At 39.2% G+C, this 27,974-nt stretch overlaps 1 protein-coding gene across 1 annotated transcript in view; it reads left to right on the plus strand.

Annotated features, from left to right (window-relative positions):
- The window catches only part of LOC309441946 (uncharacterized protein), a 555,153-nt gene that overhangs the window by 416,383 nt on the left and 110,796 nt on the right, over positions 1 to 27,974 (plus strand). The window lies entirely within an intron of this gene.

Here is a 27,974-nt window from a genome sequence, read left to right on the forward strand (position 1 = left end):
GAATGAAGTCTTGCTGCCTGTTAGTGTCAGGGCACAAGTACCCAGAGAGTGAGAGGTACAGATTCTGGTCCCTGCTGCTCAGGGTACATTCAGCTAATGAGTTAGACTCCCTCTTGGTCTCCTAGTTTAAAGAATTTTGCACTATTGAATGCAAACCTTCAAAGAAGGTTTTAAAGGTGTTTTTTTGTCTGGACTACTCTACAAGATCTGTGGATTTGAATGTCCTTATTCTGAAGACTAATCAGACCTAAGTTTTACAAATACCATGTAAGTGGTTCAACCACTAGGTCACTACCCACTCAGAAGGGAGTCACCATCACTTTAGGAAGTCTCCTGAAATGAACATGTAATGCATCTCAGTTTAGACTATTATTTTTCAGATCAGTGTCAAGTTTTACATCTTAAAGTTGCAAATATATATCATTGACCAGGGGAAGGACAGATTTTCACTGAACTCCATTGGTTCGGATTTTTGTCCGAATCCTACTTTGATTTTCATTTTTAGGTATCTTTCTCCACTCCCTGTCTAACACATTTTGGTGCCTAATTTGTTTTTTCAGAGTACACTCCTCACGGATTTGTTATACTGAAAGAAAGAGTGAAGACACTGCACATCATCTTGCCTAATTAACTTTTTATATTTAGTTCTTTAATCTGAACAACTGAGAATATATCTTTAAAGCGGTTTGTTACAAACCTCTTAAAATCTACATTCTGTATAGTTCATTAGATGCTGAGTGATGAACACATCACAAATTTATCCAAAATGGCTTGTCTAATTAACAGCTGTAAGAGATAACAAATGGAAAGAGCTGTCTAATCTTCCTCAGCCATCTGATGGCACAACAGTGTGTGCCTGTGGTCTCGTGCCTTGTTAGTTCTGTTCAAAACAATTTCTTCAGTAATCAGTGAAGTCAGCAGGAATGAAGGCAGCTCAGCATCTTGAAAGATCATTCTGCTTCTTTAGGTGCTTAGATGTGGCATGCACCCATGTTTGACCCAAATTCTAGAAAGCAAGCCTTACTAGCCACTCGTCTTAACCCCTCCATATACCATGAGAAATAAAGCAGAGCTTATCAGTGCTCATGAAGCAGTCCTCCACCTGCCTTTATGAATGATAATGCAATAACACAACCACTAACATTTATCATAAAAATGATAAATCTGATTTAAAAGGAGACAGTGAAAACCACATGCTGTGGAAATGATTCACATGAAAGGAGCACGTATAATATGTTATTCAAAGAAACTGTGGGATGAAATTAGCAGAACCATGTATATATTTTTGAAGAACCTTCCAGATCATGCTTAGCTGAACATAAATAGTCAGGATACACTGCTGTTCATCAGGTAAATATACACGTTAGTTGTCATTAGCATATTTAAATACATTTGCTGACTGATGTAAAATACCATTTGTTCTTTAAATGTCAATAACAAGAAAGGATTAACTGTTTGCCTTTTATGCTTTTTTCCTCCACGAATTCAATTAACTTGGAACATCTTTATTTAACACCCCCCTTTTCTTTTTCTCTCTATAGAAACATTTCCTTCAGCTCTTCTAAGTTTATCTGTTTTGTTTGTCAGTTAATATTTGGAAATATTTTGTCCACACTATCTTAAATAATCTAATTGTAACTAGTATAGATGATTTGTACTCTGGAAATAATAAGCACTGTGATTCTTCAGATTAGAGATAGAAGAGATAAACTTTAATCCATGGTTAAAAAGGAAACCAAAAATCTGTTGGTTTTACTTCTTTCATAGATCAGACATTGAGGTGGTGTTTATTTTAGTTAATCTCAGCAGTTTAAAAAACAGGAGTCTAGTCCAAATTGCCCTTAGAGCCAGTGGAAGCAAAGGTGAAAAATGGTTCAAATGAACAATATACACCACCTGCCTTAAACACTGGACTCACTCTCTGTAAGTGCCTGTGTCTTTCCATAAAAAAAAAAAAAAAAAACAACAGATGCCTATTTCTGAATTGTTAAAATTAAGTAAAATAATATCACAAGAGTTTAATGCTGTACTGATCTCAGAGACTTTGTGGAGCTCATAGTGGTCCCAAAGATTTAGATTTCAGTATCCTAATTCATTAGCACATACAAATCAGTATTATTGTGTACTAGAAATAAAAAAGGATCTATCAGTGGCTAGAGATAATACATTTTATTCTTCTCATATGTTCACCAAACAATTTGTACCATTCTATATACATTATTCAGTCAGTTTTACATAAGTGTTGAATATTACTTAATTTGTTAATTTAAGATGTGCAAAATGCTTTCCTCAGAAATGGTGGGTTTTTCCTTTGTCCATCGACTGCCACTTTAAATCAAGATTACTAAATCTACATTTCTATATATTAATCTGTGATTATTTTGGTTCTCCATGGCAGCATAATGATAGGCAGCATATTTATGATCTCAGAAGTAAGCCCTATTTCAGAAGCTCACCCCACTTCTGTTTAGTAGTGTTTATTTTAAACTCATCGTTAAGTTAAATTTAACACATTTATTGGCAACTTTGTTAGCATCTCTCAGAAAGATGAAACTGGGTCTAGCTGGACTTTTGATCTGACCCAGCACACCTATTCATATATTTGCAGGTACTTTTCTAAAACAGGACAGTGAAAAACCATATGCATGCCTTATCAATGCTCTACAATTTTTTAGTAAATATAAAAGAGTTCAATGTCTAGTTTTCTTAGAAGAAAAACTTCTCTTCTTTTTTTTTTTTCCCATAAAAGTCTGCATTAAATTGTCTGTAAAATATGTTGTTGAAGGCAGATGAAATGATGAATCCTGCAAATCTGGCATACAAAATTTGCTGCTTCTGGACCTCTTCCATTTTTTCACATTTTTGGTAAAATCTATGAACAATATTCTGTCGTACGATACTGCATATGTTTGATACACAGGTAGTGATTGGATAACAATTAACAGAAGGGCAGCTAGCCAACTCAATTGGCAAGAGCTAAATTGAACTGGATATTCAAAAGCAGAAATGCAAATCTTTTGGTTCAAAGTTTAATTTATCGAAGTGGAATACTTGACACCAAAGGCTTTTTAAAAATTATTTTCCTTACTCTGCAGTCATGAATCAGTCCAGTGATGGGTATGTGCATGAGTGCATTTGAGCTACAAACTGCTGAAATTTGATGTTGGCTGATGCAAAAATGTAGCTATTGTGATGATTTGACATCAGACTACACATCTTGAGTAGACATTACTACCCCATTTAAAACTAATTCCTCAGGAGTGACATCTCACGCACAGGGATTATGAGTCATTAAATAATAATTTGGTAACACAGTGTACCCCTTGCCTCTGGAAGTGGTGTTCAGCATGGTGCATACTCAATTAATCAACCTTAAAAATAATACTTTCCACTCTCCTAAATTACACTTCCTCTCCTAGGTTTGTAGAAAAGGCTCATTTAACTAGAACATGATTTTAAAGGTAGAAATGAGCCTGGGTAATGTAACTGGGATTCAGATCCAAACTTTGTCAAAGAGCTGAGTAATTGGATCTGGTGCCAAATGCTACTTTATGGCTGATTTGAACTGCTCTGCCAGTAAGAGTCGGAAGGAAAATCATGAGATGCAGCTCCCCGATGACTCTTTCTGCAGAGGGAAACCTATGGTGTATGGAAATACTTCGTGGTTTGGGGACCTTCAGCTACCTTCATTTGCTATAGTGGCCTTTTGGGGCTCTGAACATCAGTGGCCATGCAAGTGAAGCTGGGGTATCCCTGATTTATGACCGCTTCTGGACAAGGCTGTGTTTGTCCCTGAAGCAGGAAACCATTTAGTTCCCACACACAGTCTGTTTGTAACAAATACAGCCTAAATAATTTAAAGCAGAGATTTACAAACTATTTTAATTGGATAAAACCATAGCGGTGGGAGTGGCAGGTATTGGGAACAGCAGCATGAGTAATGTTAAGGGCAGATCTGGCTCTGTGTCAGAACGTGTATTCCTTGAAATAGCTTATTGACTATTAATGACACAGGCATTATAGCTGATAACTCCTAATAGCCCCTACTTTGCAGCTGAAAACTCCTGCAAGTCTGGCTCCTAGCCCATTACTGTTTGTGTTCTGCAAGTGTAATATGGTATCCTTCAGACTTGGAAATAAAATCATAGAATCATTTTGGTTGGAAGAGACCTTTAAGATTGTTGAGTCCAAACATAACCTAACTCTAGCACTAAACCATGTCCTTAAGAACTTCATCTATGTATCTTTTAAACACCTCCAGGGATGGTGACCCGATGATTTCCCTGGGCAGTATTCCAGAGCTTCACAACGCTTCCCACGAATACATTTTTCCTAATATCCAATCTAAACCTTCCCTGGCACAACTTGATATCCATGGAAAACACATGGAAATATCATAGTAAATCGTTTGTACTGAATTAGTGTCATACTTATCTGAAGTAATTTTGATGCGAGAAAGCATTTTTGTTTAAAATTATGATTGTATAAATATATATAAATAAAATAAATATGCAGTTGAAACTCTATTAGTTAGTTTTAAATTTTATTCATCATCACATGATCTTGCATGAAACAGCAGTGTTTTCAGGAGAGCTTTGCTGCTTTATCTCACCCAAAGGCTTGACCCGTAGGCTTAGCGTAAAACCACTTATGTAGGTAAAGTTATAAGATGTTAGTAAAGACCGCTGTTGCCATAACAATGCACATTGCTATTGTACCTTGTGACTGAACTTAGACTAAATTACAAAATCTTTCAAACACTTTTTTAGAATGAAATTTTGAGTGGTGTCAAAGTCTTGTGGACACTGCTTCAGCAGTGTTTGATAACATGAACATAAAAGAATGACATAATTAATGGCAAATGGTCACTTTAAAAATTCTCAGTCTAAGAAAACTAATTTTAACCTGTTCACTTATTTTGGCCTTTATGAATTATTTCATGCAATGTAGTTTTGTAAAAGTAAATTTAACAGGAAATAAGAATCATTCACAAGTGACCTATTGTTTCTTTGTTTTTATGGTGGGACTTTTTTTTCTTACTTTATGTGCTTAAAAGTAGTTATCTAGTTGTCTATTCTTACACTATAATCAAGGGAAGAGATAAACGAGATCAATGCTCCTCTGGGGACATTTCTCTTTTTTTCAAGAGAAAATAGAGAAATCTGGATGAGCCAGATAGTTCAGGTTACCTTCTGGCAATTAAATGAGGAAAGATAACCCTTCTGTAATGTACAGATCATATTCCATCTGCTCATTGTCATTTTGCTCTTCCAATGAACTGCTCTGCAGATTTTTAACTGGATATTTTTTATTCTAGAGATGCTTAATTCTTCCTGTATCGCTTACAATTTGTAGCCAGAGAGAAACACTGTGATCACCTGTGAGCTCCTCTATGGGAAGGACATGGAACTTTGCTAGGTTAATCCATTCAAGAACTAGACCACACCTTTTGAAGAACTACCCAAAGTTTAGTTAAAGGTGTTAAAAATATGCACCTGACATTTTTTTCCTGAACAGCTTGAGTTTGAGCTTCCAGATGTGGCATCTTTCCAAACCTTTGTTTGTTGGTTCAGATGCCTCTCCATTATCTACTTATTTTCCTTTATAATTGTATTAAAGACTGTGTTCGGCTCAGGTCTTAGTGCTTGTTCTGATAAGCTTAATCACTTCAAGTCTTTGAGTCACTCATTGTAAGATGTGTTTTCCAATTCCTTAATGTTTCTCAATGTTCTGCTCTGATTCCCTGTCAAAATGTGGATACCAGCAGTGGACTGTGTTCCAGTGCCAATTATGCAGGTGATAGAGCTTCCCCAGTGTGTTACTGCTCTTGGCCATAACATTTTATTGTGGTTCATATTCAACAGATTATCCACTGTGAGTTGTGAGTTGATTTCAGAATTATCATTTTCCAAAATGCAGTTTCCTATCCTAAAAAAATGACATCTGCCTTGTCCTGTTTCTACATTAGGCCTTTTTAAATTGCGTAAGTTGCACCTTCACCCTTTTTTACCAACCTTTCATACATGATCTATTCCCTCCTTTATTTGAAGTTCCTCTGGTATCTGTACACCCACAAGCTTTATCATTAACACTTTGATACTGAGTCATCAATAAAAATGTTACACCATGTGAGAACAAAGACAAATTCTGAGAAAGCCAAACCAGGACACTGTAACTTAGTAGGTTATTTGTTTACAATCCAAAACTTGTATTTCAACTGTTTCTATAATTTCAGATGTGCAATTTATGAACAGAAGTGTCTGTTTGAATAACACAAAGTTCCCACATTGAATTTGTATCAGCTTCTCTTTGCATCCAATTAGTCAGCTGTAGTATATGGCTTAGGAGGCTGTCCTTCATCAAAGGCACCTTCCAGTATGTCAAACAGTCACCTGCCATGGCTGAATGTGAGGGGTCAATATCTGGCTATGTGCAGGTTACAGGTGTGTAGCTTTGTAGCCCTTCTTGCAGTTGCTTGTATTGCTATGTGTGCAGTGTAAGCTGCTCTGTATATCCAGCTGCAAACAGAGAATTTCTTTCACAAAGGATGTGAAGAAACTTTTCCAGTATTGAATCAATGACTACTGTGAAATGACACTGCACATCTTTTGGGCTTTGCTGTGGTGTCCTGGTGGTGAAGCGCACTGGGGGCTTGTATGGCTCGCATCCCCTCTAAAATAGCCACATAAGAAAACTATGTTTAAAGATGTACTTGTCTTACGTACACTCTGTCCACATCTAAAAGGTCACAAATCTCAGAGTTTTTGAGTTTTTGGAGCTGTTTTGGGTTGATTAACTAATGTGTACATTTCTCTAGGGTCAAAATAAAGTCTGTTTTTACTGAATGAATGGTGGGGTAGAAACATTCAATTCATAGAAAGGCCAACATCAATTCACTATAAACTCCTTCCTTATTAGTGACATGATAAAAGATCAAAGGGCTACTGCTCTGTTTCCCTTGACAGTTTTTGCTGTAATAAAGATAGATGGTCATACTGTTGTGCTGAAAAATGTCTGGCTGTTATATGAAATTGTTAAAAGGAACATTTGGTGTAAGTTTGTTTTATTGTGAAAAGATCTGTCTTTGAAAAATGATAGAAATCCCTCATTATCCAGAAAAAGGAGGAACTTTGCAGCCTGCAGTGTCTTACATTTAGTCTCTCTGTTTAAAGCTCCACACTGGTGACTGGTGACATTTGCCCTGTTCTAACACATGCTTCCTTTCAGCAATGCTGTCTACCCATCAGGAATCAAAGCAAATCCAGATGGCTCAAGAACAGAGGGCTTATCGTTTAAGAAGCATGGGTCAAATTCACCCATACAGCATAGCAAGTTCACAGGAGGGCTCTTCTTACTTCTGTAAGAGGGAAAGTTCAACATGCTCCGCTCAAGGGAAAGAATGAATTTCTCATATGGTAAAAAGGCACAATGAAGTGGATGCAAAGTCAGAGATCTGAGAGTTTATTTCAAAAATCTGCTTTGCTTTGAAATGTGAACCAGGCTCCTGGAATAAGCCTGATAACAATGCTGGAGACGGCCATGGCATTGCCAGGGAGGAACATCACAGCAACTTCTCTATTGCATGACCAGAAATGTCTCTTGGAGCTACAGGATACAAATTCATACCTGATTATGTCTAAATACAGACATGATTGCAGACATATAGCTATGATATAGAACATCAGCAGACATTGCAGGACACTGCAGTTACAGATTACAGTAATGACTCAGGACAACATTCTGTTTCAGAGGTCTAAAAGGCATCTCATGCAGACAACAGCAGACAGACTCATTCTCTTAGCCCAAATTTGTAGAAAGATAAGTCTTCAATGTTCATCACTACTCTTCACAGTCTGCCTCCAGTCTAGAGAGAGAGAAAAGAGCACAGCGATAGTGTACATACGTGTTTCAGGTGTTTCCACATTGGGGATAATTAGGATAAATAAAGAACAGGACCTGATTAGTACAAGCAGTAAGACTATCACAGTATCACAGTATCACAGTATGTTTGGGATTGGAAGGGACCTCAAAAGATCATCTAGTCCAATCCCCCTGCTGGAGCAGGAACACCTAGGTGAGGTCGCACAGGAACATGTCCAGGCGGGTTTTGAATGTCTCCAGAGAAGGAGACTCCACAACTTCCCTGGGCAGCCTGTTCCAGTGCTCTGTCACCCTCACTGAGAAGAAGTTTCTTCTCAAATTTAAGTGGAACCTCTTGTGTTCCAGCTTGATCCCATTACCCCTTGTCCTATCATTGTTTGCCACTGAGAAGAGTCTGGCTCCATCCTCATGGCACTCACCCTTTATATATTTATAAACATTAATAAGGTCCCCCCTTAGTCTCCTCTTCTCCAAACTAAAGAGACCCAGCTCCCTCAGCCTTTCTTCATAAGGGAGGTGCTCCACTCCCTTAATCATCTTCGTTGCCCTACGCTGGACCCTCTCCAGCAGTTCCCTGTCCTTCTTGAACTGAGGGGCCCAGAACTGGACACAATATTCCAGATGTGGTCTCACCAGGGCAGAGTAGAGGGGAAGGAGGACCTCTCTTGATCTACTAACCACCCCCCTTCTAATACACCCCAGGATGCCATTGGCCTTCCTGGCCACAAGGGCACAGTGCTGGCTCATGGTCATCCTGTTGTCCACCAGGACCCCCAGGTCCCTTTCCCCTACACTGCTCTCTAATATGTAATCTCCCAACCTATACTGGAACCTGGGGTTGTTCCTGCCCAGATGCAGGACTCTACACTTGTCCTTGTTAAATTTCATCAGGTTATTCCCTGCCCAGCTCTCCAGCCTGTCCAGGTCCCGCTGGATGGCAGCACAGCCCTCCGGCGTGTCAGCCACTCCTCCTAGCTTGGTGTCATCAGCAAACTTGCTGATAGTACACTCAATTCCCTCGTCCAAGTCGTTAATGAATATATTGAATAATATTGGCCCCAGCACTGACCCTTGGGGCACTCCACTAGATACTGGCCTCCAACTAGACTCCGCACCATTGACTACCACTCTCTGGCTTCTCTCCCTAAGCCAGTTTGCAACCCACCTCACTACTCTATTGTCTAGACCACACCTCCTCAACTTAGCTGTGAGGATGCTGTGGGAGACTGTGTCAAAGGCTTTACTGAAGTCAAGGTAGACAACATCCACCGCTCTGCCACCATCCATCCACCTTGTTACATTCTCATAAAAGGCTATGAGGTTGGTCAAGCATGACCTACCCTTGGTAAAGCCATGCTGACTGCCCCTAATAACCCTCTTATCCTTGATATGCCTTGAGATGGCACCAAGGACAAGCTGTTCCATTACTTTCCCAGGGACAGAGGTGAGGCTGACCGGTCTATAATTACCCGGGTCCTCCTTCTTGCCCTTTTTGAAGACTGGAGTGACATTTGCTTTCCTCCAATCCTCGGGCACCTCTCCCGTTTCCCAAGACTTGGCAAAGATGATGGAGAGCGGTCCAGCAATGACTTCAGCCAGCTCCCTCAGCACCCGCGGATGCATCCCATCTGGACCCATGGATTTATGAATGTCCAGACTATTTAATTGCTCCCTAACCCAGTCCTCATTGACTAAAGCAAACTCCTCCATTGACCTGGCTTCATCCGGGGTCTCAGGGGTACAGGGCTCCCCAGGACAGCCTCCGGCAGAGTAGACAGAGACAAAGAAGGCATTCAGTAATTCTGCCTTCTCTGTATCTTCTGCCACCAGGGCACCCACCCCATTCATCAGTGGGCCTACATTGCCTCTGGTATTAGTTTTATCTGCTATGTATTTGAAAAAGTTCTTTTTGCTGTCCTTGACCCCTCTCGCCAGCTGTAATTCTAAGGAGGCCTTGGCTATCCTAGCTGCCTTCCTATATCCTCTAACAGCAGCCTTATATTCCTCCCAAGTGGCCAGCCCCTGCTTCCATGACCTGTAAACTCTCCTCTTCTGCTTGAGCATACCCAACAGCTCCCTATTCAACCACGCAGGCCTCCTGGCTCCCTTCCTTGACTTCCTACGTGTGGGGATGCTCTGATCCTGAGCGTGGAAGAAGCAATCACTGAATGCCACCCAGCTATCTTGGGCCCCTTTTCCTTCAAGCAGTCTTGCCCATGGGATTTCCCCCAGCAATTGCTTGAAAAGGCCAAAGTTAGCCCTGCTGAAGTCCAGGGTTGCAATTCTACTTGCTATTCTGTTCCTGCCACATGAGATGCTGAACTCCACCATCTCGTGGTCACTGCAACCCAGGCAGCCCTCAACCTTTACTGCTTCGACCAGACCCTCCTTGTTAGTGAGGATGAGATCCAGCAGTGCACCTCTCCTAGTCGGCTCCTCCACCATCTGCATGAGGAAGTTATCATCAATGCACTGGAGGAACCTCCTGGACTGTGGCTGGCTGGCTGAATGGTCCTTCCAGCAAACATCAGGGAAGTTAAAATCACCCACAACAACCATGGCCTGTGACTGTGAGGCCACTCTCAGCTGCCCATAGAAGGCCTCATCAACTTCCTCAGCCTGATCTGGTGGCCTGTAGCAGACTACTGCACATGATGTGTGTATGTACTGCCAGCAAAGTGCCTTGGTTTTGACATACATGTAAGGATGGAGTCCACACAGTATTTTATATTAGTAAATCCCAGCTGTAATACAAATGAAATCAGAACTATTACCCCTGTAATACAGGTGGAGAAAGAAGCAGGGGGAAGTAAAACAATCTAGTCTTTCAAGATCTTGCAATAGAACAGTATTTGGAAAAGAAGTCAGATCTCTTAAGTCTTAATTCAGTGCTCTGTTAATAGGCTATAAAAGGGAATGAATGCAGTTTTTTAATTCTCAGTTCTTGTTGTAGAAAGGGAGAGTTTTGAGAAGGGATCTTAATGAGTGAGAAGACTGAAAGGTAATCTTACTGAAGTAAACGTTGCATATATTTGGTTTCTCTACGTTTGAAGGCTTTCTGTTGTCTACTTTGTTCTGGATTCTTCACTCAAAGCTTGAAGTAAAAAGAGAGCTACTGAAGGATTTTGGAGATAAATATATGTAAATCTTTCTGTATTCTTCCCTCATTCTCTCGTGACATGGAAAACAACATAAATTGAGACATATCAATGTAATTCTGTGGTATATCCCTCCCAAGCTGTATATTCTCTTGTCATATGGTATCACCAAATTACAGAAGCACAGAATCACAGAATGTTAGGGACTGGAAGGGACCTCAAAAGATCATCTAGTGCAATTCCCCTGCCAGAGCAGGAACACCTGGATGAGGTTACACAGGAATGTGTCCAGGCTGGTTTTGAATGTCTCCAGAGAAGGAGACTCCACAACCCCTCTGAACAGCCTGTTCCAGTGCTCTGTCACCCTCACTGTGAAAAAGTTTCTTCTCATATTGAAGTGGAACCTCCTGTGTTCCAGTTTGTACCCATTGCCCCTTGTCCTACTGTTGGTTGTCACTGAGAAGAGCCTGGCTCCATCCTGGTGACACTCACCCTTTATACATTTGTAAACATTAATAAGGTCACCCCTCAGTCTCCTCTTCTCCAAGCTAAAGAGACCCAGCTCCCTCAGCCTTTCCTCATAAGGGAGATGCTCCACTCCCTTCATCATCTTTGTTGCCCTGTGCTGGACTCTCTCCAGCAGTTCCCTGTCCTTCTTGAACTGAGGGGCCCAGAACTGGACACAATATTCCAGATGTGGTCTCACCAGGGCAGAGTAGAGGGGGAGGAGAACCTCTCTTGACCTACTAACCACCTCCCTTCTAATCCACCCCAGGATGCCATTGGCCTTCTTGGCCACAAGGGCACAGTGCTGGCTCATGGTCATCCTGCTGTCCACCAGGACCCCCAGGTCCCTTTCCCCTGCACTGCTCTCTATTAGGTCATTCCTCAACTTATACTGGAACCTGGGGTTGTTCTTGTCCAGATGCAAGACTCTACACTTGCCCTTGTTATATTTCATTAAAGTTTTCCCCACCCAACTCTCCAGCCTGTCCAGGTCCCGCTGGATGGCAGCACAGCCTTCTGGCGTGTCAGCCACTCCTCCCAGCTTCCTGTCATCAGCAAACTTGCTGACAGTACAGAACAGTTGAGACTGGAAGGGATCTCTGGAGCTAATCTGGTCCAAATCCCTGTTCAAGCAGGGCCACCCAAGTTGTCCAAAACCATGTTCAGGCAGTTTTTATTTTCCTCCAGGAAAATCCTTAGGAATCAGTATAGGTGGGCCTAAATTAGGAGGAGCTTTAAGACAGTATATTTTAGAGTGTTTCAGTCGAGCTTGGGGACCAAACCTCTGATGTTAGTTCTTACACACAACATTGCCTTCCTACAGCCTTTTATCTGATTGAACTTTACAAAACCATCTTACCTGGCAGGAAATGCAAAGAATAATATTAAGCCTCTAATAATTTGGTTTCAGAAATCTTACTCTTTTTGTATGTATAAGCAACACAACTGTGACCACCTGCTATCATCCCAAGTGCATCTTTTTCTCCCAAATACATAACCAGAACAAACGTTCATCTGCTTGAGAAGGGCTTGATGCTGACATGACACATTTACAGGAGCAGAGCTGGTAGAATAACATGAGAAACATGTTCTGCCTAGCTCTAGCAAATATTCTTAGTCTCCTGTCTTTTATAAGATTTCAAATATTTCTAAATATCATCCCAACTATAAATTAAACCACTGAGTTACAGATCCCTGTATGTTCTCCCTTTCTGTCAGTGATTTTCAGCAAGCAAAATTAAATTATTTCAGAGAAGAGTTGTAACATATTACATCTACTTTGCATAATTTACTATAAAAGATTTAGGACAACGGAAAATAAAAAAGTGCAGTGATGGCATCATCCAAAAAGTCACAAAAAGGTATACTACAAACTCATGTTAAAGAGTTCCTGTTGTCTTTGTGGAACTTTAAACCTTTTTGAAGTGAAAGAGATTTACTCAATAAGCACTTTTTCCCAGTCCTTTGGTATTTCATTAAAAGTAAGTGAAATAAATGATAATTTTAGTCACAGATAAGATAGTCAGAAAGACTCTTATGATGAGATAATCTCACCTTTTGGATGCACAAGTCATATAATTTTTCCTTGTAAATTCAATTGAAATGTTCCTTGTTTGGTAAGTCTATATTGAAAGAATATATGTGGTGCAGGGTTACCCAAACCAGCTCTAAACAAATTAGCCTGGGTACCAGCTGCTGTGTAACTATGTTAGTTGAGAGCTCCATCAAGGCTAATGAGTTCTGCTGAAAAGCAGGCAGTGTTAACTCAGGTAAAGCACCCTGCTACTGTGGTATTCCCTTCTTCCTAATTTCATAATTTGGCTATAGTACTGAATTTCAGCAGCAAAAGATCTGTTATGTATATTTTTATTATTGTTGACATGTATTTAGACTTTGGAATTAAATAATTGATAATGAAATTTAACTCTACTCTGTGTATTTATGTATATGGGGTATAACGATCAGAATATATTTCATTTTAAACAGCTATGTATCTCAACGAAAGTAATTGTGCTTCATGTGAAGGGAAGTATGGAACCTGAATTTTCATACCAGAATATTATTGAAGATGATGTGGAAATCTCTGGCAAACTCACAGCTTCCATAAATGCACTTCCTAATATATTTCCCAATAAATGGCTATAATGTTTTTGGGAAGGAGAAAGATGAGGTAAAGCCTTTCTCATTCTAAGATTTAGCTTGGCAGGGAATTGAGAGTAATATCCCATTACTGATGTATAAGCAGATACATGTTGTAACCCTGTGTATGTAGATCTTGGGAATATTGTAAAAAGCCAGATTTTCTACTGCATGTTCTGGGATACCCAGTGAGAGTAGAGTAAGTGTGCTGCAAATATTCCAGGCTAATATTTGAATTTCTTTTTGCAGCTTGTTGTGTCACATCTCTCCTAGCTTTTGATCCCAGTTGAATGGCAAAAGCTACATTCATGCCAAAGATTTAGCAGAAATATCTTTTTGAACTTCTGCTAAAACTAGTAAAACCCAGTGGGTCCTGTGTCCTGTACAGGTCACAAATGAAAGCCATTTAGTAGAAACTTTTTGGATACTCATACATACATAGATGGCATGTTAAAAAGTAAGGGCCTTCAAACTACAAATATTCTACAATAATTTTCTTGGTATTTGATTTCTCCGACTAAAGTTTTTGACAAACATTTTGTGGATCAAAAGGAAGGAAGCGTGTGAATGGAATATGATTTCTCCTGGAGCTGGTCTAGTCTATAGATTCTTACCAAGTATATAGATCTAGCCTACAGATTCTCACAGAGAATGTCACTGACCATAGAAATGACCAATACAAGGGGGTTCCTTTAATATCCCCCCTTTAACACACACACACACACACACACACACACACACACACACACACACACACACACATCAGAAATTTTAAAAATCCTGTAACAAAATATATATTCTTCTCGGTAACAGCAAAGAAAGAGTTAGGCCATGAAAAAGATTTAGTTATTTCTATTTTTCACTAGGTGCATCGAGATACCACAGTGACACTGGTCAAACGGGCCCTGCTACTTGTAACTGCATAGTTAGAGACAGACAGACTTCTTTACCAGATGGCTCAACCTCCACAGCTACTAAACTTTTGGCCTTATGACAAAATCTAAGGCTGTATGGGTGTTGTACGAAGAAACATAACACTCCATGTCTTCTCTGCCTCAAAACAAAAAATATACTTATATCTAAAAACAAAACCACATTGGCATGCCTTTGAAATTGAGTGCCAAAAATCACTAGTCTTTTGGAAAATGCAGTTATGTGCATAGAAAGTGCATGGGCGTGCAAGAGCTTGAGATACAGAGACAAATGGCATGGCTGTTTGTGAGTCCTCCAAGCTTTATTTTCATTTGAATACCTCTTACCTCCCAGAAACTGTTCTCCATAATAAGTGTCACCTCCTCTGGGCATCTCCAATTTGTCAAATTGAAATCTTCATCAAGATTTCAGCTTTTTGGCTGATATTCAAAGGATGGGAGTTGTGTTAGTTTCTTATCCAGGACAGCCAGCTGAATAACAACTTTCTGCACTGCTGCTTTTTTAACTTCATCACAGCAAATTCCAGTGAAATAACAGATTTCTTTTCTTGAGCTCAGACAATTTGTGTGTTATGCATTGGTATGTTGAGAATAGATAAAATATTCTGGGGGAGAGGGACCACAATAACCAGCCATTCAGCTGTGTGAACTCTCAAACAGCATAAGCTACAGAACACAGCCTTGCAGTCCTTTGTCAGGTCAGGTAACAGCAAGTTAAGCTAAAGCATATCTTTTAGAAAGGCATCCTCTAATAGGTTGAAGACTTCAAGTGTGAAAAATGTCATCAAGTCTCCCAATGCCAAATTATGGTCTCCTTTCCTACGTTAAAGATTACTGTGGTGGAATTCCTGTTATGACCTTGTTGTCCCTTAGGATAAGAATACCTTATAAAATAAGTAAAACCCAAGCTATTTCTCCCTCCTGCATCAGCAATTTTGGAAGTTCTGCACAATTTTGTAAGCGTTCAGATATTTTAGTGATGGGCACATCCAAAATATCTAGGGAATGTGTCCAAGATGCAACCAGCAGCTAGTGCTGCTCTGCATTTTGAGAAAAAGTCAGCAGTCACTCCACAGAGTTTCAGAGTACAGACAGTGAAGCAGTTTTGCCCTGGGAGCCTTGCTGACTGCCTGTACCAGTGTGGCTGAAATAACTGGCACTGCTGACTGGAAGGAGAACTGGGATGTGACCAGCTTCCTCTCCCTGCTCTTCCTCTCATCTGGTTGCTGCTGCTTAGTTTTCTCCTGGTGGAGAAAAAACGTGGACTCATGAAAGGGCTCTCTCTTACTGGCGTGACTGGGGAGCTGCCTGCTCAAGTGATATGTGATGCTGTTGGTGCTGCCCTTTAGGCTCGACTTGGAGCTGTGTCAACTCATAAAAACCAGAGGAGCTCTTTCTCCCGTGTTTAAGACTGATTGTACCTTAATCTGCTCCCCACTGCTAAGGTGTATGTTGCCTAAGCCTAAACATGCTGCATGCTACAATCACACTTTATTTTGCCTTTTGTGGCAAAATGAGGTCGTGTCATGCTCTGAAGCAGAAAGACGTGTGCTTTTTGCACAAGGAGATACCTTTTTCTATATGTCATTGAAGGAAAATTAGATTCACAGTGTTGGTTACGTTAACTGTTGTGAATGTAAAGAATGTTTGAAGGGAATTTAATAATTAAGCTGATTTCAAGAGCCTGTCAACAAGACTGCACTTCAGCTCCATAGTGGAGCCACTTCAGTAGAGTGTTCGCAAATATATGATGAAGTTGACAGATTAGAACGTGGCTGAAATTACTATAGATTAAAACAAAGTAGGCAATAAAAATGCAAACACTTTGAAGCATTTTAATAGGAGTACACCGCATCACCCTCAAACAGCATTCAGAAACACATGCCATGGGGATTTGGGGCCGCTTATCCAAACTGTCTTCTGCAATATTGCCCTTTCTCACCTTCTCTATAAGAAAGCTTAATCTTTGCTGAAAGATTCAGATTTGTCATTCTCTAACTCCTCCTGTATGTTTCTTTAGATTACCCCGAAGAAGCCCTGTGTATTTTGGTCTTACTAGACATGGAGCGTGACCTGAAGTCATTTAAAATCAACTGCAATCTGGGGAGCTGTTTGAATGTTTGGCATGATAGTAGTCATTAAGATTAAAATGCTGAATGAAGGCTGCACAGCTAAGCCACTGTACATTGAGTTAAATGCACACAACCTTCTTGTCAAGGTTTTGAAGATGTATTGCATAGATAATGATGAGATTTTTGATTTTGAGTGGGCGTTTTAACAAATGATTTGACATTTGAACAGTTGCCAAACTCTCCTTTGGCTCAAAACAGTGTAAGCTTTTTGACTTTGCTTATAGCCTCTTCAGCAGCAGAGGGCTTTTTTGTTTGTTTGGTTGTTTTTTTCATTTCTTTTTTTCACTGAAGGCAAAACTGATCAACTTATCATCTTTAACAGCAACAGTCTTTGAACAGAACTTGCTTTCCTTTTCTCTAGCATCACTGCTACGTGGCAAATCATGTACAAAGGGTTCCCCTTGATTTCTAACACCTCCTGCACACAAAAGCATTAGTTGCCTAATAATGCAGCACAGATATGGACAACAGTTTTGTCAGAAACAATTGCACCATTTTTTAAATTATTTATTTGCTGGAGGCTTTTGTTAGCACCTGGAGGTGAGTTGCTTCAACATGTTATGCACCAGCAGCCATGCTGAGCAAAGCGATGAGTCAGTCAAGCCCTGAAAGGTTCCTGCAGGGTGACCATATCTGCTCACAGCTATCACCCCGGTAATGGGAGGCAAAAAATGAGCTAGAAAGTGCACAGGCCAGGTTCCCATGCAGGCCTGTGTACAGCCCTGCCACCTGTCTTAGCCTTTAGGACAGTATTTCTCAAACCAGTAGCTAAATGTCGGTCTGCAAAAGGACTGTGACATTTTCAATGCCTCACCCCCACTGTCATTCCCATGGTTTCCCAAAGGAGGCAAGCCTTAGGGTAAACTGTTTTGACTAAATGTTTTTGAAACATCACAAAAGCATTCTAAAAAATCCATTGCTCCTCAACAGATTTCTGGTGCACTGATAACATGACTGCATTTCAGGTGAAGCTCTAGTAGATTTAGACTGACCTCAGTTGCAGCATCAGTTATTTTAAAGCCTTAACATGGCTCTTCTTTTGCTGATCAAACAACCTTCAAGATGGTGTTTGTCATAATTGATGAAACATGGGGTTTTTCTTTATTAGTTTTTCCAAGAAGCCCCAGTCCCCCTCTTTCCAGTTTGAGTGGTTGTTCAGGTTGAGCATAGTTCAAGTATTCCCACTTTTAGCGCACAGAACATTCAGAGCTTCTGATGCAATGCATATGAGTCATGTATCTCAAAGTATTTTATTATTTCGGAGGATTGTAGCCAAACAAGATACAAGATATTTCTTTCTTCTTCTTCTCCTTCTTCCTTTTTTTTTTTTTTTTTTATTTTTTTTTATTTTTTCTTTTTCTTTCATTGTGTCTTTGTAAAAAGATAAGTCAGTATGTGAATGGAAAATGCCTTCAGTTTGAAACTTTGCCCTCAGGTGAGGCTGTTCCACTATTGAAAATTCTTGTGCTTTTAATTGATTAAATAATAGATTATCCGAAGGTCTGCATTTTTCTTGGAAACAGAATGAAGAAATTGGGTGTCAGTGCTGATTCTGAAAGTTCCAGAGCCCGAAATGACTCACAAAAACATAGGATAAGGAGAGAGGAGCAGGGGCAGGTAAGGACTGTAATAGTACGCCATCATAACAGATCAGATCACTTCACTTGCATGTTGTTGAAGGACACTGGCTGAAAAAAAAAAACAGAGAGGAAATTACTTTTTTTTTTTTTTTTTAATACTGTGTCTGAAAACCAGCAATTGTTTTTTACCTCATATTACAAACAAATGTAATGGTGATTTCCCTGCAGCCATGGTAATAAAGAACCTTTAAAAAATATTGATTAGTCAATCAAGGACACAGACAGACTGAGGTAGTGAAAGGTAGAAGATTAATAAATTGCTACATGTCACACCTAATAATCCTGGTTTGTTCAATACATTTTCTTGTAGTATGTCCATCATCACGTTGTAATGGGAACCCAAGTCAAAGGGGAAATTTCAGGTTTGCAAATAACTAGTAAGTCTTCCCCATATTGTCTAATAATTATTTTTCTTCTCTCTTTTTTAGTTTCTTTATTTATATTGTGTAGTTATGGCATATTTGAAAAGACAACTAGCCAAGCTTTTAACACTTTACAAATATGTGCACTTTTTACTAACATTCAAACCTTATTTAAGAGTAGATAGAGAAAGATATAGAAAGAAATCTTGGTGCACAATTTAATGTATTCACATTAGGAAATGAGGAGATCAAAACTGGATATACACCTGTTTCTGGTGGGACTAGGCTTTTTGAAGGTAATGAGAACTCTATTTGAACTTTAACAGGAGAGAGCCTGAAGTATTTGTTGAGCCAAATGTCTACCGACATCAACATACGGATCAGGGCTGTCAAACTCATTTTCACTGGGGGCCACATCAGCCTCGCAGTTGTCTTCAAAGGTCTGATTGTAATTTCAGGACTGTATAAATGTAGGAGTAGTTACAGTAGTTCTGTATGTAAAGTTCTGAGTTTGACACCCCTAATATAGATGTAAATTTTTTCTTCAGTTTTCATGCTAAATCTAAAATTGAGAAGGAATCTATTTTAGGTTATTCTTGTCAACAAAAGCTGTGTGTTTCATTATTTGAATTAAGTTCAGCAAACATATAAAGTGGTAACATATTCTATACTTACAGAAGACGGACTGCCACTAAAAATCAAATTGGTATGATAAAGTATTTTTGTAATTAAGGAAAACCACAACAGATATTGTTATGCTGGAACATATGACTTGACTGTGAGGCTTCACTTCTATTTATCTTCTCCTACACACACCCCTTCCCACACCCACCCGCTCTCACTCTTCCCTTCACACTGGGCAGCGTCGTTCTGTAACTCCAGAGGCTATTGCAGCCATTTGGAGTGATTTAAACCGGCCACTTATGACAGCAGCTGTCAAGATGTAGCTGCAAACCTTCTCTAGTGGTGATAGACAGAGGTCACCTGGGGAAAAACAGAGACAGAGCAAGTCTCCGCAGTGATGCAGTGTGATGTTAAACACAGTTGTAACAAACATGAAAGCCTGCTCATTAAAGCAGCACTATACAGATGATGATTTTAATTCAGACAAGTGCAGCTGATAGTGAACAGGCATCAGTCTCAGGAAACCAATAAGCCAGGTTCAGCTTGAGCATGGGTTGCAGTCCATTTGCATGTCGGATCTGAGTGACTGATAAAATACACAAGTGACTAAGAGATAAAATCAAACTAGTCCAGTATCTAAGGAGATGAGCACTAATTGTATACAGAGGGGTGGAGGAAGAAGAGGATGTCAACTGAGGAAACAGCTGGACTGCTTTTGTGAGCTGTGCTTTATGCCAAGTCTGAGGTGTTCGCCTCAAGATTGTAGGAAGTTGTCAAAAAAAACTTCTCCATGGCACAGGAAAGCAATGTGTTTCTGGCAAAGCTAAGCAATGCATTTTTCCCTAGTCTGATTCTCAGAAATGGCTGAATGTGGTTTTGGCTGAAATTTCAAAACTACATGCCCATAAAACCAGCCTGAAGTAGATATGGAGCTTAGGATGTTTCAGCACAGATGCCTAAAGTTAAATTATGTTTGAAAAACTTAAAAGAGGCTCAGGTACTTTGAATGCTAAGAAGTCACACTCTTTCCACCAATAATTAAATAGGATTAATTATGTTACATTTTCAGTGTGGTTGACCTGTGATTGGTATTTGTTGATACTCCAAACAATGCATACAGTAGGGACTTGAATGACTTTTTAAAAAATAAGCTTCTGCCCTTGGAAGTAACTAAAAAGCTGGTACTGTGGGATTTGATGTTTACTGTCTACCTTCAGAGGAAAATGGAACCACAAGTGACAGGTATGAATATTTTATTTTAACATACCGAAAGATGCTCTGTTTTGATGTTGATAAGGGTAGGAAAAGAACTTACACAGAATAGTTGGGGGTTTTTTTCCTAGAAATTATGCTTATTTTCACTTATTTTTCCTTTTAAGTTCTAGTTGCCAGCTCTGGGAATTCAAGCAGGGAATCAGACTGGGGCTTAGCACACCCTTACAAGTACAAGGCTGTACAATCCAGATTGTCTCCTTACTATACATGGGCAATTCTTGCTCTCAATGATGAGAAAAGAGTGCCACAGAAAATGTAACAGCAAGCTTCTATGAGTAATCAAATTAATCAGTGCTGGAGGCAGTCAGTGGCAATTCAAAGAAAAGGAAGCAGTTTACATGGAGAGGCTTTTCATGAAAGTGCACACATTTCTTTGCATATCCATGGATGGAGGCATGTATTTATAATACAACTCCAATTGTAGGGAAAGAAGATGCATTTTAGGAGTTGTGTCTAGCCCAGAGCAAGGAGGATAGAAGTGGACGAATGGAAGAGAAAATCACAGTGAATCTACAGTATGTGCTCTGCTTCCCAGCCAAAATTGCCTGTAAATTAGGTAACTGATATACCACACTTAGCATCCTATCTAACAATGACTTACTACTTCATCCTCTGACTTGAGAAAACATATCATTAGATCACTTCTTAAATATATAACCACTGATTCTACTGTTGCTTTTTCATGCTAGACTCTACTAGTCTCAAAATCCACACCACACCTATAGACCTTAAAGAAAATCTGTCTCAGAAAACTTCTGGGAAGATACTTTTCATGTCATAGCTAGTGCAGATAAATACTTCAAATATCTAAATTTAGATGTGGTAAAAAATTATTGTAGGTAATATTCTAACATGGCTGTAGCTCATCACAGTCTTCAAATAACAACCAGATGCCTATGAGGCTAAATGCTTGCTGTTTCAACATCAAGAGAATTTTCTGAACTGCTGTGTTATGTACCCTTGTGTAGTTATTGCATAGTTATTTATAAATATAAACCACTGCGGACCCTCAGTTTTTTTGTTCTAGTTCCCAGTGAAATCACTCATTGAATGAACAATGTCTTCACATGATGGGGAAGCAATTGCTGATACTGAAGAGGTCTGTGACTTCAAGCTGATTTCGTGGAAGAAAAAGTTTACATGAAAATGCAGGCCTAGGATAGAGTTCAGTTTCACAATAGACTTCAATTTTACACTAAAGTTAAAAAGTACCTTTGTGCTGTGATTTACTGAAAGGATAAACCTATGACCTTCTACTCAGTTAGCTTGTGCCACATTGTTCAACTCAGTTTGAAAAGGTAAAAATGTAACATTTGTTTTTATCCTGAGATGTGAAATATGGTTTAAGAAGCTGATGGATGCATGACTATCATGGTCTAGAAATCCACAATCACTTAAAATTTTTAGTGTTTTGTGTTCAGTTTGTATATAATAGCTGGTATTTAAGAAAATGCTAGAACTTTAGGTGGGGATTTCCTAAATTAATGCTATCTTGAAGGTACTCACAGGGAGACTTGATATGCTGAGGATGTATATCAATATACATCTGCTTTACCAACTAACCAGGAAGAGAGCTCCTTCGAGATGGAGTAGGCTCAAAATGTACCATAGGTGAGGGGAAGGATATGGGTCTTGCCTTTCAGCTCAGCAAACTATCTAAGAAATAGAAAGGTCCTAAGATCCTGCAACTGACTCCCTCTGAGGGTAGGATTCACAATATAAATGCTATTCATGCTAGCATTTGCTGCTTTCCAGCATTTACAGATACCTGCTGGCTTACAACACTGAGTTTTGCTGTGAATTTATCATTTGATTGCAGAGGTCCATTCCTAAACCCTACAAAATAGGGATCAAAAAGTGTTAAGGAATTCAAACCCTTCAAAGAACCTTGTCTTTCATATTTTACCTTTGTATTCCAACAGAGATGTAACATACTTTTATTATTGTAGAATGTGAAAAAAATGTGTGCATCTATGCACGAGCATATGAAAGCACGTGAAAATGTATCAGGAGAATAGTGCACAAAAACTAGATTGACCCTAAACCCTGTCCTGCAAAATTATTGAATGGTTTGTACTACTTTCTGAAAGACTCCAGAGAGGCTGAGCCACCACCTGAGTGTTGTGTCTTATTTTAATGTTTCTGCTGAGGTCTCATCTGTATTCAGGGTGGTAGATGGGAAGAAGAGAGGAGATTGGCCACCACAGACAATAGCTGAATGATAAATACCTTGCAGACTGTGGCTTTTGAGTACAGAATAATTTTATTTCAAAAGTAAGATATTCTGATGATGCAGATAATTTCATTGCCTGACACAGAGTTTTCAAACTGGGCCTGAAAAGTAATAGTTATATTTTATAAGAACCAATTGTTTTTCATTAAATAGCAAACCATCAGTTTTCAACCTTCCTTTAGGACTTGAATAGATTAATTTTCCTGTCATGTCTGCCCGGTGACTGGACTAAGCGATGACTAACTCCGTAGTACCTCAATGATTTAGTGACCTATTTTAATTCTGTCTGTTTTAATCCTTTGTTAGGGCTCAGGTGTAGGATTTAATTCAGTATAACAGGTTACTCTGCATCACTGGAGCCCTGTTACATGTCCATATACACACTTTTGGTCAACAGTAATTCAAAATGCTACAAACTTCATTTCACAGTCTTTCACAGTCACATTTCTTTCTACCACCTTGTTTGCAAATCTGTGTGTAAATAATCAATTCAAGAGCTAGATCCCATCATGTATTTGGCCAATGTAGTGCGAACATGCTAGCATAGTCCTTTTCCATGTCCAGCTCTCAGTAGGGTGTCCAGAACCCTAAGTTTATGTTCCCTTTATAGTGCGTACGGAAAGGCAAGAAATGGCTTTCTGAAAAGCAGTTGAGTTGAAGATGGAGCTGTCTGTGCTAGACCAGGGCTTCAATTTCCCTCTAATATTGATTAACTTAATTGTCATTCAGCTAATGACTGAACAAAAACATCTTGTATGCTTTACCTCTTTTTCATTTTCAGGGAAATACCATAATGCAATGCCAGCTTCTTACAAGATGGATTGGATTGCCAGATTGACAGTACATTAGGAAAAAAATTCAATCAAACCTGTCAGATGCATAGAAGAGATGTAATTTCTAGGTAAGTTCAAAACATATTTAGGAATCTGGAACAATTTCTAGGTAAGTCTAACGTGTGTGTAGGAATCTGGGTCTTGACCTTTGATCTTCTTCAGCAGAATTAACAGAAAAAAAATCTCTTCCACCTGAATCAGACCTCCACTACCACCTGAAGTAAAAATCTCTGTTAATGAAGGGTGGACGCACATGCAAGGTCCCAGATCTATATGGAAATTCCTCATCTATGACAAGGAAACAGATCCATAAAATGGCTGCTTACAATTTAAGTAACAAAATATATCAGAGCACTTCTGAATAACGGATGAAAAAATTGTAGAATTTCTTTCCCTTTCTGATACTATGCTATTAGCTGAATGAGTCTTGAGTTGGTGTAATCTGAAGTGAGGAACAAACAAGCTCAGATCTTTCCAATGTGTAGAAGTAAGAGTGATTTTGGTTTATTGAACAGAATATCCTTTTGAAGTACAATCAAGTAAAGTCTATGTCTGGTATGGTTTGGTCAAAGTTTTGTTCACTCTTCTTCGACAATAGGTGCCTAATCTTCTATTGAGTGTGCTGAGAGATTTGTCTATAATTTACCATGAAATTAATGGCAGTTTTCCTGGAAATACCCATGTGTCGGTGGGCTTACATAAATGCTGACTGCTCATGACCTTGTGTAGATTCTTTAATACATAAGAAACACAGGCAAGCATTTTATGCCTACTTGCTCACAGAAAGAAGGCAGATTTTTTTCCTTTTTTAATCAATGTATAAAAGAAAGCAGACATACTGTCACCTCATCACCTCAGATTCTGTAGAGAACAATAAATTGAAAAAGATTCCAAATAAACACACATCATTTGTTGGTGTGAGTCATCCTTATGAATAACAGTGATAATGAGAAAAGCGCATTGTGTATCTAACATGATATCACTCTTTCTGAAGTAGGTTATTCTTCTGCTTTTTTATTCTTTATCTTTTCTTGATCTATGTGAAGTTTACAATGGCTCTATCACAGAGTCCCTTTGTCCCTGTATCTGTCACAGAAAAGGTTTATAAAAGGCAAAGAAAATTAAGATAGAATTCAGTATTTTAAGTATAATCTTGACGCAAAACCATCCTAAGCAGTTGCTAACTTTCCCTGGCTTTTGTGGGCTTTGAACACATCCTTTATAGAGCTCTATAAAAAAAGACGTGTCTCCCATTTAAAAAAATTGAGTGAAAAAAGCATTGTGCAAAATGTCTTTCTGCCAGAGTAGTAGATGACAGGACTTCCTGTGTGAAAGAATAGGTTCTCTTTTTCCTCTTCTGAAAACAATTATATTCTTGTTATGAAAGTTATTACCTGACATAATTAGCAATAGAAGACAATATCAAGAGATTAATTCTGCTACCTATCGTGCTTCAGTCTACTCTGGTCTGTTCTGGTGCAGACAGTTTGGACAGAGGCATATGAAGAGGGGCACATAGATGCACCCACACAATCACACGCTGTGTTTCTCCTTCTGAGCACACTAAGTTAATGATCCCTCTCCATATCTGTTCGGGGGAGCAGGAAAATATAGCTGCAGTTAAAAGTGAGAGAAATTCATTCAAGTGCTACTGCATTTCTAGATGTACCTTTTGGCTCAAACGGTCCCTTTCCTAATGTAACTTACATTCTCCAAAAGAATTCATGGGGTCAATACATTCATTTCAGATTCATAGAAAATCACCTTAGAAGAGATTTTAACTGGTGAGTATAACTTCAAAAAGGTTGGACATACAGAAACATTGTATTTTTACCTGTTATTTACTGGAGAAGGAAGAAGCTACATCTTTTTAGGGAAGGATTTATTTTTTGCAAATAAACCTAGATCCTGTAAGGATTCTTGTACCAAAATTCTTGAAGAATACAACAGAAAACATCGGTGGATGTTAGTTGTTACAATAGTGAATTTATACTCAGGAGAAACAGGAAAATGGAAAAAATAAATTGGTTAATAACGGCATAAATTTGAAATTCTCCTGACCCGAAGGTAGCAATGTGTAAAATAATTTGTTGCTGTAGCAAAATGTCAGTTTGGTACTGGTAAGCCTTTAATCAGCTTTCTGCTTCATATGTTTAATGTGACTTCGGTGTTTTATTTGAGATACACAGTTAAGTGATTCAGGAGAGCACAAGTGACAGTCACAAAAAAATCAGGTTTGTTTAGTGCCCACATTAGCTTGGCTCCCATGAATAATTCCCTGTCTGGCAGAAGATGTTAAGTAACAGCCATTAGCCATCCTCAGCAGCCATGGGTACCTTCCGGCAAACAGCAGAAACTAATAAACACAGGTGGTATACTTCAATATATTCAGCCTAACATAGAATTTTTACCATCTCTGAAGGGGTTTAAAAGACACATAGATGAAGTTCTCAGAGACAGTGTTAGGTTAACGGTTGGGATCTATGATCTTGGGGGTCTCTTCCAACCAAAATGATTCTATAGAATTACAGAATCATAGAATCATTTTGGTTGGAAGAGACCCTTAGGATCATCGAGTCTAACCATTATGATTCTATTTTTCTAGCCTTATTTATGTATGAATGCAAACTAAGTTCTCTGCTGTTTTTCCCCTCTTATAATTCAAAACTGAGTATTTTACTGCCTCATTTTCTGTTTCCCGTTTCCAGACTACATTATTCACTAGTCAGGCTTAAACAACTCTCCCTGAATTAACAGAGGACACCAGGTACACATGTGAAGGAGAGTGTCACCCTCCAAGGCCAAAGTGACACAGCTGGTTGACATAGACTCAACCTGTGCCAGCCCTGTTTTAGAGGTGGATTCACTGGGAGACAAGTGACGTGACCCAAAGTCACAGCAGAAAGTGGTGGTGGAGTCAGCAGCAGAGTAACATTTCCTGGCTGTCAGCTCTGCACTGTCCTCTCACCTATTGCTCAGGGCACACAGTCCAACTGCAACCTGGTGGTCTCCCTCTCATTACATAAATAAAATGCAAGCAAAACACTAACCATTGTAAAGCCAAGCACTGCAAAATGAGGAACTGCCAGAATTAAGGTATCCTTTGCCAGGAGGGTTAGCTATCTTATGTGTACATACGTGTGCTATCCACCCATCTATATGCTCATATATATGTTTATATTTATGCCATAGTACTGTCTTTAATTACACCATAACATGTAATTTTTTACAGCATTCATTAATTATAGAATTACTATGAAGCAACAGGCTGGAGACAGAACACATGGCTTGCCCCTGTGGCCTCATGTCTACTTTGCGGGAGCCACAGCAGTGCTAGAAGGTTATCTACTGCTACCTTGATTAAAAGGCACTTAGTTACTCTTAACAGGGTGTGAAGGACCTGAGTGAATTAAGTTATTTTATTTTTTTCAAGACATTTTCAATCTCTAGCTGCGTTGTCGTAGTTACAGCTGGGGAGTTTGGGAAATGTACTCGTGAAATTGATTACTCAGATGTGTGTGACTATGATTCATCTGAGAGCTTGGAAAAGATGCATCAGTTCTTCCCCAACCCCAGTGTTTCATCCTTTATTACTTTATATGAAACAAAGCTTGGACAACACAAAAATAATTTGATTTTATGATAGCCATAGGCAGAATAAAAGATGTTCTTTTATACCTACTCGTGACAGAATTGTAGACTAAAATTTCAATTTGAAGCAATGGTTTTCCTCACTTCATTTGCTAACCATTTCGAGGGCATTATATTCTCATTTCTTTCAGGCAATCATAGATTCTGGGGTCTGGAAGATTTCTTCTCATATTAAAACAACAGGCTAGCTACTCTTAACATCTTTTGTCTGGCAGTAGCTAGCTATCAAGTGCTCTAAGGAAACTTAAAAAGGTGATTGTGCAATTGAGAAACAATCCACCCTTGAGAGTTTCAGAAGATTTTTGCCTAACAGATAAGTCTAGCTTGTGGGATGGCATATCAGGGCAACAGTACTGTGAAAGCACTCGTGTTTTGATGTGTCCTGAATAAGAGAGTTATGGATGTTTCCATGATGCAGAAACACATCAGTACCTCTTTAAAATCTTTTTAAATTCTAGAAACATTGATACTTATAAATGCACACTTCATAGACCTTATCATAGCTGACGTATGAAAAATATCCTTGAGTTATCCAACTTTGTAAATAGTTTTCTCCTCCTCTTCCCCCAGGTCTCAGCCGTTTTCTGACTCAGACACTTACTGTGCACTTTCCCACACGCAGGCATGACCTGGGACGTGACTACATGAAGCTGTTGTTCTTGGCTTG

This window comes from Streptopelia decaocto (assembly GCF_964273445.1).
Source record: "Streptopelia decaocto genome assembly, chromosome: 1".
NCBI lineage: Eukaryota > Metazoa > Chordata > Aves > Columbiformes > Columbidae > Streptopelia > Streptopelia decaocto.